At 44.9% G+C, this 20,619-nt stretch overlaps 1 long non-coding RNA gene and 1 pseudogene across 2 annotated transcripts; both read left to right on the top strand.

Annotated features, from left to right (window-relative positions):
- Positions 1–3,648: 3,648 nt before the first annotated feature.
- Positions 3,649–6,459, top strand: LOC138775479 (uncharacterized). Of its 2 annotated transcripts, none has more exons than XR_011360561.1 (4): positions 3,649–3,727; positions 4,876–4,965; positions 6,235–6,319; positions 6,417–6,459. It is a non-coding gene; the product is annotated as an uncharacterized lncRNA (long non-coding RNA). The 2 variants fall into 2 exon arrangements; XR_011360562.1 differs by having other exon boundaries at positions 3,662–3,748.
- Positions 6,460–20,336, top strand: LOC138775480 (intelectin-2-like; annotated as a pseudogene).
- Positions 20,337–20,619: the final 283 nt, after the last annotated feature.

Below are 20,619 nucleotides of genomic sequence, written 5' to 3'. Positions count from 1 at the left end.
AGAGAGAGTCCTGTAGAGATGGAAGACCTACCATCCAAGGAGCAGGATGACAGCGCTGAGACCGTAGAGGGACAGAGAGCCCGAGCGCCCCCAGTACACACATGTAGTGAGTGTGGGGACTGCTTTGAGGAGCGATCAGCTTTTCTAGAACACAAAGCAGGCCATACCGAGGAAAGAAACTGGTCAAACATGATAGGAGCCTAAACCCTACCAGACATCAAGGAGTCCAAACGGGTGACCGTCTCAGATGTAGGAAGCATGTCACATACAAACCAGACAAAATCGTAGCCAAGAGGACTCGGACAGAACCAAAAACTTACATTTGCAAAGAATGCGGCAAGAGTTTCACCCAAAACGCCAGCCTGATCGTCCATAGACGGACCCATACAGGAGAACGCCTCACACCTGCAAAATATGCCTGAAGAGCTTCATAAGTGGCTCCTACTTGGTGATGCACCAAAGAGTCCACACGGGAGAGAGGCCGTATGCCTGTAATGACGCGGTAAGAGGTTCATCAGCAGCTCCAACCTTATCATCCACCAGCGGGTCCACACGGTGAGAAGCCGTATCTCTGCACGGAATGCGGCAAATGTTTTGGCCACAGCTCCCATTTGGTGAGACACCAGAAGGTCCATACGGGAGAAAGACCTTTCACCTGTGCAGAGTGCGGAAAGTCCTTCTCTCGAAGTTCCCACTTGGTCAGACATCAGACCATTCACATGAGGGGGGCAGCGAACCCAGCTGTGTGACCTTCTGCAAACCTTCTGGAGAACTTACGCCAACCAGTTTTGAGCACTTTGACTGTATTACTGATGGACGACCCTTTTTAGATGTTGTATATTTATCGTTGTATTGTTGTGGCAAATACGGTAGACATTCGTGGAGAAGGTGGACAGGGGTGTCACTTGTTTTTAGACACCATCTATAAGCAATGACAAGCCAAACTGGGCAAAATGAAAGGTGGTTCTGACCCATTTGAGTCATTTATTGTTCTTTGCATCTTGAACTTTCTCTGCTGCTGTCTCTCCATTTAAGACGACTATGTCCTAACGCACACCTAGGATGCTGTCTGTCCATTTAGGACAACCTATGTCCAAGCACACACCTAGGATGCTGTCTGTCCATGTCCGGGACAACCTATGTCCAAACACACCACCTAGGATGCTGTCTCTCCATTTAGGGACAAACTATGTCCAAGCACACACCTAGAATGGTGTCTGTCCATTTAGGACAACCTATGTCCAAGCGCACACCTACGATGCTGTCTGTCTATTAGCACAACCTGTGTCCAAGCACACACCTAGGATGCTGTCTGTCCATTCAGGACAACCTATGTCCAAGCACACACCTAGGATGCTGTCTGTCCATTTAGGACAACCTATGTCCAAGCGCACACGTAGGATGCTGTCTGTCCATTTAGGACAAACTATGTCCAAGCACACACCTAGGATGTCTGTCTGTCTATTTAGCACAACCTGTGTCCAAGCACACACCTAGGATGCTGTCTGTCCATTTAGGACAACCTATGTCCAAACACACACCTAGGATGCTGTCTGTCCCTTCAGGACAACCTATGTCCAAACGCACACCTAGGATGCTCTCTGTCCATTTAAGACAACCCATGTCCAAACGCACATCTAGGATGCTGTCTGTCCCTTTAGGACAACCTATGTCCAAACGCACACCTAGGATGCTGTCTGTCCATTTTAGGACAACCCATGTCCAAACACCACACCTAGGATGCTGTCTCTCCATTTAGGACAACCTATGTCCAAACGCACACCTAGGATGCTGTCAGGTCTGTCCATTTAAGACAACCCATGTCCATACACACACCTAGGATGCTCTCTGTCCATTTAGGACAACCTATGTCCAAACGCACACCTAGAATGACAAAGAGCGGAACTTGTTCTAGACAACCCTGTGTTACCATGACGCTATAGGTAAATTACATCACTCACCATTGGTGGTTAATGGTCATCAGATTATCGACAGTATAGTCGTTGGCTCCTCTTGTGTCCTCAGCAATTTTACCATTTGTGTCTCTAACACAAGGTCACATGGTTTTGGAAAGTTGCTTTGTATCCAAAGCCTTGCATAAACAGGGTTTTTATTCTCTTGCATGGGACTGAAGGAGAGATCAGTCAGCTATTACTTAGAAGGTGTTATTCACCCCCCAAAAATTCATTCAAATCAACTAGTCCCAGCAAGTGCCACAGATTTGTAATTTACTTCTATAAAAATCTCAAGTATTTCAGTACTTATCAGCTGCTGTATGTCCTACAGGAAGTGGTGCATTCTTTCCAGTCTGACACAGTGCTCTCTGCTGCCACCTCTGTCCATGCCAGGAACTATCCAGAGCAGTAGGAAATCCCCATAGAAAACCTCTCCTGCTCTCCAGACTGGAAAGAATACCACTTTCTGCAGGACATACAGCAGATGATAAGTACTGGGAGACTTAAGATTTTTTAATAAAAGTAAATTACAAATCTCTGGCACCAGTTGATTTAAAAGAAAAGTAGTTTTTTGGGGTGAACTATCCCTTTAGGTCCCATAGAGAGTGATTGAAGTGGTGGTCATTCATTTGCACTTTCACTTGATTCACAGGGCCCCTTGATTCTCTTGGTCGGTGAGGACCATGGTGGTCAGACTCCTAATAATTGTACATTCACAATGATGAATGAAGCCATGAAGTGAAATCCACATAGACTCTGGGGTCAGTAGTTGCACCCTAAATCACTGTGTAGCCCCAGGGTCACATGACCAGTAAACACTTGTACCCCTAAAGGTGAACAAAGAAGATTACTATCAAATGGAATCCCTTTTTTTCCAGGTGAACTTAGGCAGAGTCTTTTTGATAAAAAGTAAGCATCCCCTTCCCCTCTCGCAGCATGCTCTCTGCTCTCTGCTGCCACCTCTTTCCATGTCCAGAGCAGTAGCAGATAGAAAACCTCTCCTGCCCTACAGACAGGCAAGAATACACCACTTCCTGCAGGACATACAGCAGCTGAAAAGTACTAGTACTACTTTCAATAGAAGTAAATTACACATTTCTGGCACCAGTTGATTTGAAAGAAATTTTCTGAACTATTCCTTTAAGCATGTTACATATCTCATGTACCTAGTACCTGGGAGTGTTGGCACCTTGCCATATGTAGGAAGTGGCATCTTCATCGTGCCAAGCTTATTGTTCTCTTTGCCTGTCCACATGGTTTCTATCCATTTTTGTTAACCTCAGTCACCAAAACCCTACTCTTACCGTAATTACTGCAGCATTGCAGCAGTATTACTCTCTCAGTGACTGTGTATCAGTGTGAGACAGCATGCTGCGAGAGGGGAAGGGGGAGCCCACAGCACAATGCTTACTTTTTATTAAAAAAAAAAAAAATTCTGCCTGCTTAGTTCACCTGGAAAAAAAAGTGACTCCAAACTTCTTTGTTCACATCTATGGGGTACAAGTGTTTACTGGTCATGTGACCCTGGGGCTACACAGTGATTTAGGGTGCAACCAAAGATCACTGGGGGAGATTTATCAAACATGGTGTAAAGTGAAACTGGCCCAGTTGCCGCTAGCAACCAATCAGATTCCACCTTTCATTTTCTAAAGAGTCTGTGAGGAAAGAAAGGTGGAATCTGATTGGTTGCTAGGGGCAACTGAGCCAGTTTGACTTTACACCATGTTTGATAAATCTCCTCCGTGTGCCTGTGACCTTCTTATAGATGAAAAGTAAAAGCTCTGATAAATGTGGTACTTCATTCTCCATTAGATCAGTGTACAATAATGCAGTCATAGTAAATCCTCATACTGTTTAAAGGGGCTCTCCATGGTTGTCACCACTTTTATGCTTACTAAAGCGAAACGGACAATCTGCTTAGTAAGCAGAGCCATAATTGTCTTATTAGGGGATATGGCGCCCCCTACTTTATTAAGGTCGAATAGTCTGAAACCAACTTATTTACTGCTAGATGTAGCAGGTGGAGTTGGGGTTATTGAAGCAGAACCCGATAAATATATATATATATATATATATATATATATATATATATATATATATATATACACACACACACACACACACACACACACACACAGGGGTTATCCAGCTAAACAAAAAAATTTCTTCAAAATGGTGTGTAAATAACTCCGATTAATAAATTTCCAGTCTTCCCATCCTTATCAGCTGCTGTATGTCCTGAAGGTATTCTCTTCAGTCTGACACAGTGCTCTCTGCTGCCACCTTTGTCCATGTCAGGAACTATCCAGGGCAGGAGAGGTTTTCTATGGGGATTTTCTACTACTCTGGACAATTCCTGCTTGGACAGAGGTGGCGGCAGAGAGCACTGTGTCAGACTGGAAAGAATACACCACTTCCTGCAGGACATACAGCAGCTGTTAAGTACTATAAGATGTGAGAATTTTAAATAGAAATAAATTACAATATATATTACTTTCTGACACCAGTTGATATGAAAGAAAACAACATTTCTGGACTTCCCCTTAATGGCCAGGCTTGAAAATCACAGTCATACTGCACATAAGGGCTGGGGGCGCATAGTTAATTTTTCTGCATATTTTTTCTCTTTTCCTCCTGGATATGCCATATCATACTGAACGTTATCTAAACTCTATTCTTTTTTACAACCGCTTGAGCTGAACCACAGGAAAGAAAGACGTTTTATGAAAGCTGAGAAGAGAACACGCTAGGGGATTGTAAGGATGACAATAGCTGCCCCAGGTATCAGTGGGTACACAGATAGGGAGCATGCTACACAGAGGGGCCCTTATGTTCTCCATCACATGTCTTCACCTTCAAGAGCCAATTGATAAAACTATTCTTATTTCTCTTACTCCACCCTTGGCAATGGACATCAAAGGATCCAGGGAATTTCCATCCTAATATATAGAGCCCTTACCTCCAGATCATAGGCCGACCAAGACTTTATAGAGTGAGAACGTCCATTTAGGTGAGACAAACTTAATACATTTATTTTCCAAATGCATTTTAACACTTAAGATTATAGATTTACAAATGTTGCTGAATTGACAGTGACCTCTTAAAGGGAATCTGTCACTAGGTTTATGCTGCGATAAATGAGGGCAGCATAAACTAGTGACAGAAATGCTGAGCAGATCGGTGTATTACTTACATCATTCAGTTCTCCTAATATGCAGGAGAATAGGATTCTTGTCACACCCTTCTCTCCGCCCTCAAGCTGCTGATTGACAGTTGACTGCCTATACACAGCATGGATAACTGACAATCAGCAGCTGTGGGTGGAGGTTGCTGGTACTTTGTTGAGGGTACAAACCCCCATCACACCGTAATACGCAACACAAATACGCAGCAGATGACTGTGTGTTTGTAAGATTTGATGCTGGGTTCAGTTATTAGATCTAATCTGCTGCGTATTTGCTGCGTATCGCAGCAGTAAATACGCTGCGTATACGGTGTGTGGGTTTATACCCTGAAAAATTATTTTTTTAATCAACTGGTGCCAAGTCTTCCAGTACTTTTCAGCTGCTGTATGTCCTGCAGGCAGTGGTGTATTCTTTTCAGTCTGACCCATTACTCTCTGCTGCCACCTCTGTCCATGTCAGGAACTGTCCAGAGCAGGGGGGGTTTTCTATGGGGATTTTCTACGGCTCTGGACAGTTCCTGACATGGACAGAGGTGGCATCAGAGAGTACTGTGTCAGACCGGAAAGAATACACCACTTCCTGCAGGGCATACAGCAGGTGATAAGTACTGGCATAATTGAGATTTTTAAATAGAAGTAAATTACAAATCTGTATAATTTTCTCCCACCAGTGGATTTAAAAAAAAACAAAAAATTCACCGGAGTACCCCTTTAACCCCCCTTAGTTTTCCCATCCCCAGGATATGGGATAAGTAGTTGCTTGTGGAGGGTTTCCTGCAATCTCAAGAAAGGGGATTCTCTATGGGAGCTGTGGAAACGACTGTGCGCAATGTTTGGCTGTTTCCTGTAGCAACCATAGATAATGAAAGGAGCGGTGGGGTGCATAAGGAACTCCACTCCATTCTATCTATAGACTGGGGTCCATAATCCGGGACCAGTAGGGTCCCAGCTGTCAGACTCCCCATGATCAGCTCATTATCCCCCTGTCCGGTGGATAGTCAGATGTGGACACCCCTTTAAGAAGAGTAGGGGGTCATTTACTATCACTATTATATGGCGACTAGTGACATAATATGGCGATTGTTTTGCCTTCAGGCAGCAATGCTTCCAGGAGGACCTAGTAGGATGCAGGCAGGACTTGCCTTGCTGTGGATGGTCATGATTCCGTCCTCGCTTTGCAGTAAGTTACCACATAGCCTCAATAAAAACTGAACAAGAATCCATTACAATGAGGCAGGTGGTCCGTGATTAATCGCACCCCCATTGTATCCATACAGTAAAGTGTGTCACTAAAGGACCGCCGAAAACCAGCATTTCCCAGCACCGGTTGTTTGCCCAGAGAAGGGTCCAGGAAACACCACCTGTTGTCTGCGATATCACAGCTGCCATGATATTAAGCTATGTGATAAAGACGCCAAAGGTAGGTGCATTCTGGGAGATAAATAGAGATGAGCAAACTTGGGGTCTTATATTGAGCAAATCCACTGGCTTCTATATAATCTATACCGTAATGTATGGATGTTTTTAGGTATTTATGACCCATGGGGGAGATTTATCAAACATGGTGTAAAGTGAAACTGGCTCAGTTGCCCCTAGCAACCAATCAGAGTCCACCTTTCATTTTCCAAAGAGTCTGTGAGGAATGAAAGGTGGAATCTGATTGGTCGCTAGGGGCAACTGAGCCAGTTTCGCTTTACACCATGTTTGATAAATCTCCCCTGATGTGTCTTAAAGGGAACCTGTAATCCATTTGATGCTGCCTGAACCACAAGTCATTGAAGCTTCTGCCTATTTATATAAATCTCCCTATGGCCAAACAGGGAGAGATCTATCAATCAATGTTGTGGGGAGTGAAAAAGCCACCAGGGACCGCCCCATTGACTTATGGTTCAGTCAGCATAAAAGTATGTCCGGTTTACTATGAGGCCCTGTTCACATTGAGCAAAAAAGGGAATGGGAAAGCGCGCGTCCGCTCCCGCCGATCTCCTCTCAAAGAAATGACATTTCAATTCTTTGAGCGGAGAGGGGAGGAAGCGGATGCGCGCATACCCTTCCATTCATTCACCGCAGGACACACTTTGCTTAGTGTGAACGGGGCCTAAAGGAGTAAGGGTATGTTCAAACTGAGGAATAGATGAGGAATTGAAGTTTCCTGCTTGAAATTTCTTCTTCTTCTTCTCTGATAAAATTCAAGAGGAAAGTGTAAATTCAAAGCCCCAGTGACTTCTATGGGATTTCTCTAGTGGAATTTGTCTGGAACATTCCATACGTAAATTCCACCGAGTGAACGACAGAGCGGAGCTTCCCATTGAACACAATGGGCCATTGCTCTGTACATATTTTACAGACGTAATTTCAAGCAGAATGCGTGTAAATTAAGTGCGGATTTTGCTTGAAATTTCTTGCCTATTCCTCAATGTGAACATGCGTTTATTAAAGACAAACCCATAACCCCTGACAAACTACTCATTTTGCTAGATGGAGTTTCAGTCAGCTTTGTATTTTCCTTACAGCGAGCACTAATGTAGTACATATGTCACAAGCCGGCTCCCCGCACTGCCGGCTGGCCTCTTAGACGGTGAACCTGACAATCAGCGCGGCCGGTTGCTAGTGGGTCTTCGGCGTCCATGGTTACTGTGCCGCAGCCGGGACTTCTCTTCCTCGGCCGGCACAGCTAATTCTACTAAGTACTTGCTGACTGGAGGCCGGCACCGCCAGTCAGCTCCATTGTGTGTGCTGGAGGCTGGAGTTTCAGCCCCAATCACATCCTGGGGCTGGGACTCCGGCTTCCATTAGACTACTACCCCTAGCATGCTCCCTTGCCTGCGATAGAGCCTCAGTATCCCTTGACCTAGCGTTTATCTTGATTTATTTCCTGGTTCCCTGATTCTCTTTTTTGGCTTCTCGACTTCCCCTTTGACTTCTGATTTGGCACTGCGACTACCAACTTGTTGACTACGATTCATTGTGTTTGTTGGTATTGTCCGTGTTTCTGTGTTTTCACCTGTTGCCCAGTTGTCTGCTGCCACTTAGGGCAGTTGTGGTAAGTTGGGAGGGACAGCAGGGCGGGTGCCAGCACAGGGACTCACCTGTCTTGTATCCTCCTGTCCCCAACCTGACAACATAGCTGGCTATACACACAGGGGCTGGCTGGCAAATTTTAGCCTGGGGGGCAGCCACATAGCAGTGGCCCATGAGTAGCAGGCCAGCGGCCCATCCTTCAAGGACAACTCTGGCCCTTACCTATTATTAAATCTATCTATCTCCTTTATCTATCTATCTCTTATCTATGTATCTATCATCTCTCTCCTATCTATCTATAATCTTTCTCTCTCTCCTCCTATCTATCTATCTATCTATCTATCTATCTATCTATCTATCACATGTCTGTCTAATATCTATCAGGCAGTATGAGGATTGTGCTGTAGCTGATGGGCCCAGCATGGGGCACATATTTCAGCTACAGGTTACAGCAAATTTTAGGATTTATAAAGAAAAACCAAAAACACATATATAAAATTAAAATAAAACATTTTTCTATGCCTAATACTGTACATGTCTAAATAGCCATCAGTTATCAGCACCATGACCACCACCATCATTACAATTAGAGATGAGTGAATCTACAGTACAAATGAAGTGAAGTGCCTCATTCCTATATCTGCATTCAGCTTATCAGACTGTGGGCTATTCTACTCTGTGTCACTCCTCCCCGAGTGCTGGGAAAAGATGGATCCAGTCCTGGGAAACTGGATCCCAGCACCCAGGGAGAAGCGGCAGCAAGCAGAGCGGACTGCAAAGCCTGCAGCCTGATAAGCTGAATGCAGATAGAAAGCGCTTCGCTCCATTCCTACTGTAGATTAGCTCATCTCTACTCACAACATAGCAACTGATACCACTATACCGGAGGGTCAAACTCACTACCTCCAGCTGCTGCAAAACTACATCATGATGGTAACAGCTGGAGGGCCACAGCTGACACCTGTGTTCTGTATGGTGACTGATAGAATCCACCATATAAACAAATATTACTAATCATACCCGGATATACTAGTGCAGTTACATCCAAGGCGTCTTCTCTGTGTGAGTTGCAGGTGATGTGTTGTTAAGCAAAGTTGTTTCGCTTTCCATCTCCATCTGGCCCGGCCATCACAAAGACTACTCCAGTCCATGAATAGTCTATGCAGAATTAACCAGAGAAAACATGTTAGACTCTTGGCTCCAGCACCACCCTTACCTCTATACACTCCCCATCTCTATTGCTCCACACTATAACAGTGCCCACTTTATGCCCCCCATAGTATTTAGATCCAGGCTGGCAGGCTCACTCTATGTCCTCATCATAGGCAGATTATAATGAGGGCAATCTGTGCTACCGCCCAGGGCCCTGGGCTCCGGGGGACCCAGGGAGATTGCCCCCATTATAAACACAGCCACGCACACCACTGCTCATGGCTGGAAAATATCCTCAGCCGGAATGCACCACACTGATTGATGCCGTCTAGTCTCCCTTTTGATTGCTAGCCCCCAATCTCCACAGCTACCCCCAAACAGAGTAGCGTCCGTGTTGGACGTCCGGGTCATGTGGTGCACCCTTGTCGCCGAGGGTCAGGAGCGGCGGTGTCAAAGTGTGCCTACCAAGGAGGACATGCCAGGGAGGATAAAAGGGGCAACCGGAAGAGATGTTGCAGCTGCTGGTGATGACAGACTACCTGTCTGTCTCTGCTGCTTCTTATATGTGAGACTGTCAGGTGCCAGGGGCAATATGGGTCATATATGTCTGTATATATGTGTCTATATCACTGTACAATACTACAACCCACAATTTCTAAACTGCCCGGGTCCTGTGGTACCCTTAATGCGCCCCTGGTCCTCATATAATAGAAAGACACCCCCAATCTGTACCCTCATATAGCGGATAAGCCCCCCATTGTGCCTCCATATATAGAGGATAGACCCTCTTTGTGCCTAACCATCAGATATAGTAATTAAACCCCTCTGTGTGTCCATATAATAGTTAAACCCTCTTTGCCCCCATTACACAGAGAAATGCATAGCCAATGGTGGATGCAGGGGATGCAGGTGGACAGGTTTAGTCTATGTTCACACAACGTATTATCAATTAATCAAGGCTGTTGTTGCAATTTGCAACAATGGCCATGATTAATTGATAATTTACATTGTGCTGCAGACAACGGAATCCTGGCCGGAGTGTATACACATATACACTCCGTCCGGGATTGCAAGCGGCTGCAATGAAAACTGACACGTCAGTTTTGTTTTGCTGCTATTCATTGAATAGCGGCCGCACAAGACTGACAGTTCACACAATGGAGAGTGCGGCCCCGGCCGCACTCTCCATTGTGTGCAATGTTGAATTGGGATGGGGGTGCACATGGCTGGGTCACAGAACGGTCGGTGTCTTACCCTGTGTGTGAACCCGGCCTTAAAGTGCACAATCAGCCGACAAGTGAGCTGATTGCTGGTCATGTAACATGGGGCGATATCTGATTAGGCAGAGAATCGCTCTATGTTATAAACATTTATGGTGTCATTATGTCATATGTTCCCCAATCTGTGTGCCCCCAGTTGTAGCAAAAATCTCACAGCTGGAACTACAACTCCCACCCTGACCTCACAGCTGGAACTACAACTCCTATCCCGACCTCATAACTGCAGCTACAACTCCCATCCTGACCTCATATCTGGAACTACAACTCATGTCCTGACAGCTGGAACTCCAACGCCCATCCTTACCTTATGGCTGGAACTAGGGGTAGGCAATATGGGCAAAACATTAAATCTCGATTTATTTTTTTTTCTCAATTCTAGATTTAAATCTCGATTTTTTTATTTTTATTATTTTTTTTTGCTAATTATGATGGGTGTAGTAGTAGAGGCATAGTGGATAAGGGGTGTAGTAACAGTAGAAGCGTAGAAGGTGAGGGGTGTAGTAGTAGATAAGGGGAGTAGCAGTTTTGGGAGTAGTAGTAGTAGTAGTATCAGAGTGGGGGTAATAGTAGGAATGGTAGTGGGAGAAGTATTGGGGGTAGGAGTAGAGCAGTACTGGGGGTAGTAGTAGAGCAGTACTGGGGGTAGTAGTAGAGCAGTATTGGGAGCAGTATTGGTGGTAGTAGTAGAGCAGTATTGGGGGTAGTAGTAGAGCAGTATTGGGGGTAGTAGTAGAGCAGTATTGGGGGTAGTAGTAGAGCAGTACTGGAGGTAGTAGTAGAGCAGTATTGGTGGTAGTAGTAGTGCAGTATTAGGAGCAGTATTGGGGGTAGTAGTAGAGCAGCATTGGGGGTAGTAGTAGAGCAGTATTGGGAGCAGTATTGGTGGTAGTAGTAGAGCAGTATTGGGGGTAGTAGTAGAGCAGTATTGGGGGTAGTAGTAGGGCACTATTGGGGGTAGTAGTAGAGCAGTATTAGGAGTAGTATTGGTGGTAGTAGTAGAGCAGTACTGGGGGTAGTAGTAGAGCAGTATTGGGGGTAGTAGTAGAGCAGTATTAGGAGCAGTATTGGGGGTAGTAGTAGAGCAGTACTGGGGGTAGTAGTAGAGCAGTATGGGGGTAGTAGTAGAGCAGTATGGGGGTAGTAGTAGAGCAGTATTAGGAGCAGTATTGGAGGTAGTAGTAGAGCAGTATTGGTGGTAGTAGTAGAGCAGTATTGGGGGTAGTAGTGGAGCAGTATTGGTGGTAGTAGTAGTGCAGTATTAGGAGCATATTGGGGGTAGTAGTAGAGCAGCATTGGGGGTAGTAGTAGAGCAGTATTAGGAGCAGTATTGGGGGTAGTAGTAGAGCAGCATTGGGGGTAGTAGTAGAGCAGTATTGGTGGTGGTAGTAGTGCAGTATTAGGAGCAGTATTGGGGGTAGTAGTAAGGCACTATTGGGGGTAGTAGAGCAGTATTAGGAGTAGTATTGATGGTGGTAGTAGTAGGGCACTATTGGTGGTAGTAGTAGAGCAGTATTAGGAGCAGTATTGGGGGTAGTAGTAGAGCAGTATTGGGGGTAGTAGTAGAGCAGTATTGGTGGTGGTAGTAGTGCAGTATTAGGAGCAGTATTGGGGGTAGTAGTGGAGCAGTATTGGTGGTAGTAGTAGAGCAGTATTAGGAGCAGTATTGGGGGTAGTAGTAGGGCAGTATTAGGAGTAGTATTGGGGGTAGTAGTAGAGCAGTATTGGGGGTAGTAGTAGAGCAGTATTAGAGCAGTATTAGGAGCAGTATTGGGGGTAGTAGTGGAGCAGTATTGGTGGTAGTAGTAGAGCAGTATTAGGAGCAGTATTGGGGGTAGTAGTAGAGCAGTATTGGGGGTAGTAGTAGAGCAGTATTAGGAGCAGTATTGGGGTAGTAGTAGAGCAGTATGGGGGTAGTAGTAGAGCAGTATTAGGAGCAGTATGGGGGTAGTAGTGGAGCAGTATTGGTGGTAGTAGTAGAGCAGTATTAGGAGCAGTATTGGGGGGTAGTAGTAGAGCAGTATTAGGAGCAGTATTGGGGGTAGTAGTGGAGCAGTATTGGTGGTAGTAGTAGAGCAGTATTAGGAGTAGTATTGGGGTAGTAGTAAGGCACTATTGGGGGTAGTAGAGCAGTATTAGGAGTAGTATTGATGGTGGTAGTAGTAGGGCACTATTGGTGGTAGTAGTAGAGCAGTATTAGGAGCAGTATTGGGGGTAGTAGTAGAGCAGTATTGGGGGTAGTAGTAGAGCAGTACTGGAGGTAGTAGTAGAGCAGTATTAGGAGCAGTATTGGGGGTAGTAGTAGAGCAGCATTGGGGGTAGTAGTAGAGCAGTACTGGAGGTAGTAGTAGAGCAGTATTGGTGGTAGTAGTAGTGCAGTATTAGGAGCAGTATTGGGGGTAGTAGTAGAGCAGCATTGGGGGTAGTAGTAGAGCAGTATTAGGAGTAGTATTGGAGGTAGTAGTAGAGCACTATTGGGGGTAGTAGTAGAGCAGTACTGGAGGTAGTAGTAGAGCAGTATTGGTGGTAGTAGTAGTGCAGTATTAGGAGCAGTATTGGGGGTAGTAGTAGAGCAGCATTGGGGGTAGTAGTAGAGCAGTATTAGGAGCAGTATTGGAGGTAGTAGTAGAGCACTATTGGGGGTAGTAGTAGAGCAGTACTGGAGGTAGTAGTAGAGCAGCATTGGGGGTAGTAGTAGAGCAGTATTAGGAGCAGTATTGGGGGTAGTAGTAGAGCAGTATTGGGGGTAGTAGTAGAGCAGTATTAGGAGCAGTATGGGGGTAGTAGTAGAGCAGTATTGGGGGTAGTAGTAGAGCAGTATTAGGAGCAGTATTGGGTAGTAGTGGAGCAGTATTGGGGGTAGTAGTAGAGCAGTATTAGGAGCAGTATTGGGGGTAGTAGAGGAGAGCAGTAGGTATTGTAGTAGTAGTAGAGCAGTATTAGGAGTAGTATTGGGGTAGTAGTAAGGCACTATTGGGGTAGTAGAGCAGTATTAGGAGTAGTATTGATGGTGGTAGTAGTAGGGCACTATTGGTGGTAGTAGTAGAGCAGTATTAGGAGCAGTATTGGGGGTAGTAGTAGAGCAGTATTGGGGGTAGTAGTAGAGCAGTATTAGGAGCAGTATTGGGGTAGTAGTAGAGCAGCATTGGGGGTAGTAGTAGAGCAGTACTGGAGGTAGTAGTAGAGCAGTATTGGTGGTAGTAGTAGAGCAGTATTAGGAGCAGTATTGGGGGTAGTAGTAGAGCAGTATTGGGGTAGTAGTAGAGCAGTACTGGAGGTAGTAGTAGAGCAGTATTAGGAGCAGTATTGATTGGGGGTAGTAGTAGAGCAGTATTAGGAGCAGTATGGGGGGTAGTAGTGGAGCAGTATTGGTGGTAGTAGTAGAGCAGTATTAGGAGTAGTATTGGGGTAGTAGTAAGGCACTATTGGGGGTAGTAGAGCAGTATTAGGAGTAGTATTGATGGTGGTAGTAGTAGGGCACTATTGGTGGTAGTAGTAGAGCAGTATTGGGGGTAGTAGTAGAGCAGTACTGGAGGTAGTAGTAGAGCAGTATTAGGAGCAGTATTGGGGGTAGTAGTAGAGCAGCATTGGGGGTAGTAGTAGAGCAGTACTGGAGGTAGTAGTAGAGCAGTATTGGTGGTAGTAGTAGTGCAGTATTAGGAGCAGTATTGGGGGTAGTAGTAGAGCAGCATTGGGGGTAGTAGTAGAGCAGTATTAGGAGTAGTATTGGAGGTAGTAGTAGAGCACTATTGGGGGTAGTAGTAGAGCAGTACTGGGGGTAGTAGTAGAGCAGTATTGGTGGTAGTAGTAGTGCAGTATTAGGAGCAGTATTGGGGGTAGTAGTAGAGCAGCATTGGGGGTAGTAGTAGAGCAGTATTAGGAGCAGTATTGGAGGTAGTAGTAGAGCACTATTGGGGTAGTAGTAGAGCAGTACTGGAGGTAGTAGTAGAGCAGCATTGGGGGTAGTAGTAGAGCAGTATTAGGAGCAGTATTGGGGGTAGTAGTAGAGCAGTATTGGGGGTAGTAGTAGAGCAGTATTAGGAGTAGTATTGGTGGTAGTAGTAGAGCACTATTGGGGTAGTAGTAGAGCAGTACTGGAGGTAGTAGTAGAGCAGTATTGGTGGTAGTAGTAGTGCAGTATTAGGAGCAGTATTGGGGGTAGTAGTAGAGCAGCATTGGGGGTAGTAGTAGAGCAGTATTAGGAGCAGTATTGGAGGTAGTAGTAGAGCACTATTGGGGGTAGTAGTAGAGCAGTACTGGAGGTAGTAGTAGAGCAGCATTGGGGGTAGTAGTAGAGCAGTATTAGGAGTAGTATTGGAGGTAGTAGTAGAGCACTATTGGGGGTAGTAGTAGAGCAGTACTGGAGGTAGTAGTAGAGCAGTATTGGTGGTGGTAGTAGTAGTGCAGTATTAGGAGCAGTATTGGGGGTAGTAGTAGAGCAGCATTGGGGGTAGTAGTAGAGCAGTATTAGGAGCAGTATTGGAGGTAGTAGTAGAGCACTATTGGGGGTAGTAGTAGAGCAGTACTGGAGGTAGTAGTAGAGCAGTATTGGGGGTAGTAGTAGAGCAGTATTAGGAGCAGTATTGGGGGTAGTAGTAGAGCAGTATTGGGGGTAGTAGTAGAGCAGTATTAGGAGTAGTATTGGTGGTAGTAGTAGAGCAGTATTGGGGGTAGTAGTAGAGCAGTATTGGGGGTAAAGGATCCCCTATACTCACCTAGAGATCTGGCAGGCTTGCGCACAGCTCCTCTTCTCCCCGCTGCAGACGCGTGACGTCACTAGCGCGCGGGTGGCCGGAAACAGCGTGGCGGTGATTGACAAGGCAGACAGCCAATGGGCTGTCTGCTATTAGTGCGCCTGGGATTCCCGTCTGACGGCATCCCCCTCCTTCTCCTCCAGCCTGACGCTGGCTGGGTAGTGCGGCTGCAGGAGCTGGAAGGAGGCTGGGGCGGGGACAGAGCCAGACATCCTCCTCCGGCCTGTTGCTAGGTGAACGGCCGGCCGCTGCGGCCCTGGGTCCTTTAACCTGCGGCCGGGGGGGGGGGGGGGGGGTGAGAGCGGGGGAGCAGAGGCGGACTTCATTCTCCTCCGCACACAGGGTAGGCGGCCGCTGCAGCCCCTAACCTGTATCCGGAACACACGGCCCATTGATATTGAGTAAGACCGGCCCGGGGGGCACATGCCCCCCTGCCCCCCGGCCCAGCCCGCCCCTGCATACACATCACATAGCGACGGACGAATGCCATTGTGTGCCAAGTGTGCATGTGTTCTCAGTCAGGAACTTGCACTGATGTCCTAAAACAGGGGATTCTGGTGGTCATCTACAATGGACCATGGTATGTCTACTGGCTAGCCAGCTGACCTCTGGATTAAATCAGAAATTTTAAATCCTTCTCTTCGCTCGGCTACTTACAATCTATATCAACTCATTTCAGTATGGCAATATATACGAGTAACAATTATGATTTTATTACTAGATGGGATTTATACTCTGACTACAGTAAATGGAGCCACCTACCAGACATACTGTGACATGACTACCAATGGTGGAGGCTGGACATTGGTGGCCAGTGTACATGAGAATAATATGTATGGGAAATGCACTGATGGAGATCGTTGGTCTAGTCAGCAAGGTAACAACCGGAATGTCCCAGAAGGCGAGGGTAACTGGGCAAATTATGCTATATTCGGAACTGCGGAAGGAGCCACCAGTGATGACTACAAGGTATATATACAGTATCTATATATACTGTAATAAAACGTTTCTCTTCTGTAACATAAACCTATTTGGTCACTTCTTCTAGAACCCTGGATATTACGATGTCAGGGCAAAAGATGTTGGTATATGGCAAGTACCTAATAAAACACCCCCCTCTCTTTGGAGGATTTCAGCTCTTCTAAGATATCGAACAAATAATGGCTTCCTGCAGTCACATGGCGACAATCTCTCTATTCTATTTATACCAGGTATTTCATGGTTAGGTTGTCACATGCTACGGGAGATAATGAAAGATATAATAAGAAAAAAAAACAATAAGAAAGAAAAAAATTTTCCCTGTCAGCTTACCCCCTCCAATATGCCTCAGGCTCATGATGCTTTTATAGGTTGTTATACCCTTATTTATGAATTTTATCCTCGAATAAACCCTTTAAGTTCCACGAGTATGGTAAACAAGTTACACAGATTCCTGGAAGAAGATTGTGGGACTTTTATTAAAAGTTTAATAAAAACCTTGGCGTTCTCCCCACCCCACCCCCACCACCACCACCATTGTAAGGGTAGGAACAGAATTATTGTATGATTCCATGAAATAAATGCAGTCAGCCAGCTGTAATATATAGTATAATCACACACCACCATTACGAGAGTCTGCAAGAAAATCTACAGCATAATGGATATTTTCAGACAATTTACAGAATTCATTTTTTTTCTCACAAAACTTTTTTTTTTTTTGCACACAATATTATTTTGTGATATAGATTTTGTGACATAATGGGGGGATTTATAAAAGCCAATGTTCCACTAGGTACATTGCTTTTTTGTTTATCACATGAACAGACCGGCGCCAATACAGAATCAATGAAGGGGAGATCATCACACTGGGGATCAGCGGGCCGCCACCAGTGCTTCATGCGGGGCTGGTGCTCGGTAATAGACCGGTGCCGTGCACAGGGACAAAGCGGCAGTTAAAAAAAAGGACCACAGCTACAGCAACCCTGCACCGGTCTGTTCACGTAAAAAAATTAAAACGCGATGTACTAGTGGTACATTCGCTTTAAGAATGGAGTATCTGGCATATTTACTAAATCTGTGCCATATTTATTAAAAATGAAAAAATTGCAGTAAATCCTACAAATTTCGTGGCAGAAAATCAAGTTTTGGCAAAATTCTGTGTGACAAAGTAAAATTCGGTAGAATAGGGGGTCAGCAGCACCAAGAGATCTCTAGGCTCTTGGTAGATAGGGAGGATACATGTAGTTTACAATTCCAGTAAGGTGAACCAATACACTAAGAAAGTCCAAGGTGAAAGTAATCCAAGTTTATTCGGCCAAGTGTCAATACAACGTTTCGACCCATAATAGTTTTTTTCGAGTATGTCTGGTTTCCTGGTCAAACATTATATTGATACTTGGCTGAATAGACCTGGATTACTTTCACCTTATATGCCGTTGAATTTTGGACTTTACAAATGGGAAGAAGGATATGTAAAATAGCTCTTATTGAGCAAACAGACATCCCTTCAAGTCAAGTTCTCACTCTGTCTAGAAATCTTAGAACATTGACTGGGGATATTATGCCAAGCCAAACAATTTCTCCAGAAGATAAGACTTACCATCAGCAGACAGCTGTTTCGGGGTTGTGGCCCCTCTTCAGTGCAAAGCAGGGTGTTGGCTGGCTAGTGAGAAGCCTATTGACCTGGCTTCAAGGGATAATACTCCTTAAGAGAGTCTGTAGTAAAGATGGGTGGAGACTTACAGACCATTGCTGCTCCACTGGGAATTCTGGGAAGAAAGGATATGCAAAATAGCTCTCACATCTCTTGAGCAAGAATATGTCCTTTCAAGTCAAGTCTCATTCTATCAAGGAGTCTTATAACATTGACTGGGGATATCATACCAAGCTAAACAATCTCTCCAAAATAATAAAATTCTGTGTCACAAAATACATTTTCTTGAAAAAATATACAGTATTCTGTATGACAAAATTCTGTGCGACACATAAATTGTATTTTGTGGCATAAAGTTACATGTTATGCTGAATAAGGTTTTGTCAAACAAATGGCACCCCATAGACTTGGCACTGGCATCTATTTCCTAAAGGAAACCTATCATTCATGACCCATAGAGGCTCCTAAATGGGTTACCTATTATACTTTATCTTCCCCTAGAAATACCCTGTGGCATATAATTGGCACCTGCCAAGAGATAATGGACCAGCCGTGCCAGTTGTCTATGACCATGGAGATGAAACAAAGACAACTAACTATTACGCTCCTGACTCAAAATGTAAGTAAAGAACTGTCTCTCTAATAGCTGGGGGTGCTGTGAGTGGGACCCGGGTGGTCAGTTGCTCCCTCTATGGGCCACATTCGGAAAGACGTGGTCAAAATGTAATATATTTAAAGGGGTGCTCCGACAAAAATATTTCTCTTACAAATCAACTGGCTTCAGAAAGTTATATAGATTTGTAATTTACTTCTAGTCTTCCAGTACTTATCAGCTGTTGTATGTCTTGCAGGAAGTGGTGTATTCTCTCCAGTCTGACACAGTGCTCTCTGCTGCCACCTCTGTCCATGTCAGGAACTGTCCAGAGCAGTAGCAAATCCCTATAAAAACCTCTGCTGCTCTGGACAGTTCCTGGCATGGACAGAGGTGGCAGCAGAGAGCACTGTGTCAGACTGGAAAGAATACACCACTTTCTGCAGGACATACAGCAGCTGATAAGCACTGGAAGACATAATTTTTTTTAAATAGAAGTAAATTACTAATCTATATAACTTTCTGAAACCAGTTTGATTTTAAAAAAAAAGATTTTCGCCGGAGTACTCTTTTAACATGCACAGATCTTGCAGGCTAGTGTGTGTATAGTATAAAGTATACAGCTTAAGGCTATGTTCACACTACGTATTTTTACGGCCGTAGTGCGAACCGCGAATATACGCACGTAGTTTTGAGGTTGATGCGTTCGCTTGAAAGTATACGATATACGCACGCACAATGCACACTACGTATGAGCTTACGGCCGGATCGTATACGGCGCCGTGAAAAATGAACAAGACCATTGTTTGAGGACGGAAATGTTCCGACTCACGGCCGTGGATTCCATGCGGTCCCGTACGGAATACATATTTCAGTCAAATTGAACTTGATTTTTAGATCCAAAAGGTTCTGTGTGTTTTATTGGGCTGGGCGAAGATTTCCAAGTAAATGACCTGTTTCAGATCACTTCGAAACAAGCTAGGGAAGCATAACTCTACTACGGGCGTATGTTCGCGGTTCGCCTACATGTTCGCGATCCGGCCGCATGTCTATTTTTTACCACGGCCGTACTTTCAGCCGCACATGTACGGCTGTTACGAACTACGGCCGGACTCATACGTAGTGTGAACATAGCCTTAGGGACACTATTGCAGACAGTGATTTAAACAATTAGATTATTCTTTTATAATAATAAGTAAGGATAACACAGTGTTACTATAGGCTGTATTGGGGGGTGATGGAATTATTTGTATGCTTGCTGTCATTCCTCTTAAAGTGTATACTCCTATACGTTCACAGCTCAGTACATTCCTGGTTATATTCATTTCCGGGTTTTTAACAATGAGAAGGCGGCACTGGCCCTGTGTCCTGGGATGAAAGCGATCGGGTGTAATACTGAACATGTAAGTATATCACTCATCTACGATGGAAGTCCTTGCTGTAGGATTTGCTGGAATTGTATGATTTTTTCTTATAATGACTGTAAATAATAGAAGATAAAACTCTCTATATTCTCAGTTCTGCATCGGAGGTGGGGGATATTTCCCAGAAAACAACCCTCGCCAATGCGGAGACTTTGCTGCGTGGGACTGGGATGGATATGGGACACACAGAGGATCCAGTACGCAGGGAAATCACTGAAGCGTCTGTCCTCGTGTTTTATCGCTAACATAATATCCACTATACTAGCGCCGACCATAGCCAGAGAAACCAGAAGTATCGGACATTCTGGATTGTGAGTTATTAAACAATGCTTCCCCAACCAGTAATCCTTCATAGTCTTATTTCTGAAGTTTTATCAGTTCTATTATGTTGTATATTAGATATATTTGTATTCAAAACCACAACATTAGGGTAGCCATTAGAGCTCCATGGAGGGTTTTTATCCTCTTATTCTCTAGAAATATGAGCTACGGGTATAAACCTTCTGAGCTGAACACAGAAACAGGACCAGGGCTGGGTCATGGTCTATGCAGGACAATACCTTCTTGGGGCGGGTTCAGACTACGGAATCCTCACAAATAAATTCCACCGAATTCCGCTCACGGCCGC

Source organism: Dendropsophus ebraccatus, unplaced genomic scaffold (genome assembly GCF_027789765.1).
Source record: "Dendropsophus ebraccatus isolate aDenEbr1 unplaced genomic scaffold, aDenEbr1.pat pat_scaffold_1620_ctg1, whole genome shotgun sequence".
NCBI classification, from domain to species: domain Eukaryota; kingdom Metazoa; phylum Chordata; class Amphibia; order Anura; family Hylidae; genus Dendropsophus; species Dendropsophus ebraccatus.
Note: the sequence above shows the minus strand (reverse complement) of the source record. Positions and strands in the feature narration are given on the sequence as shown.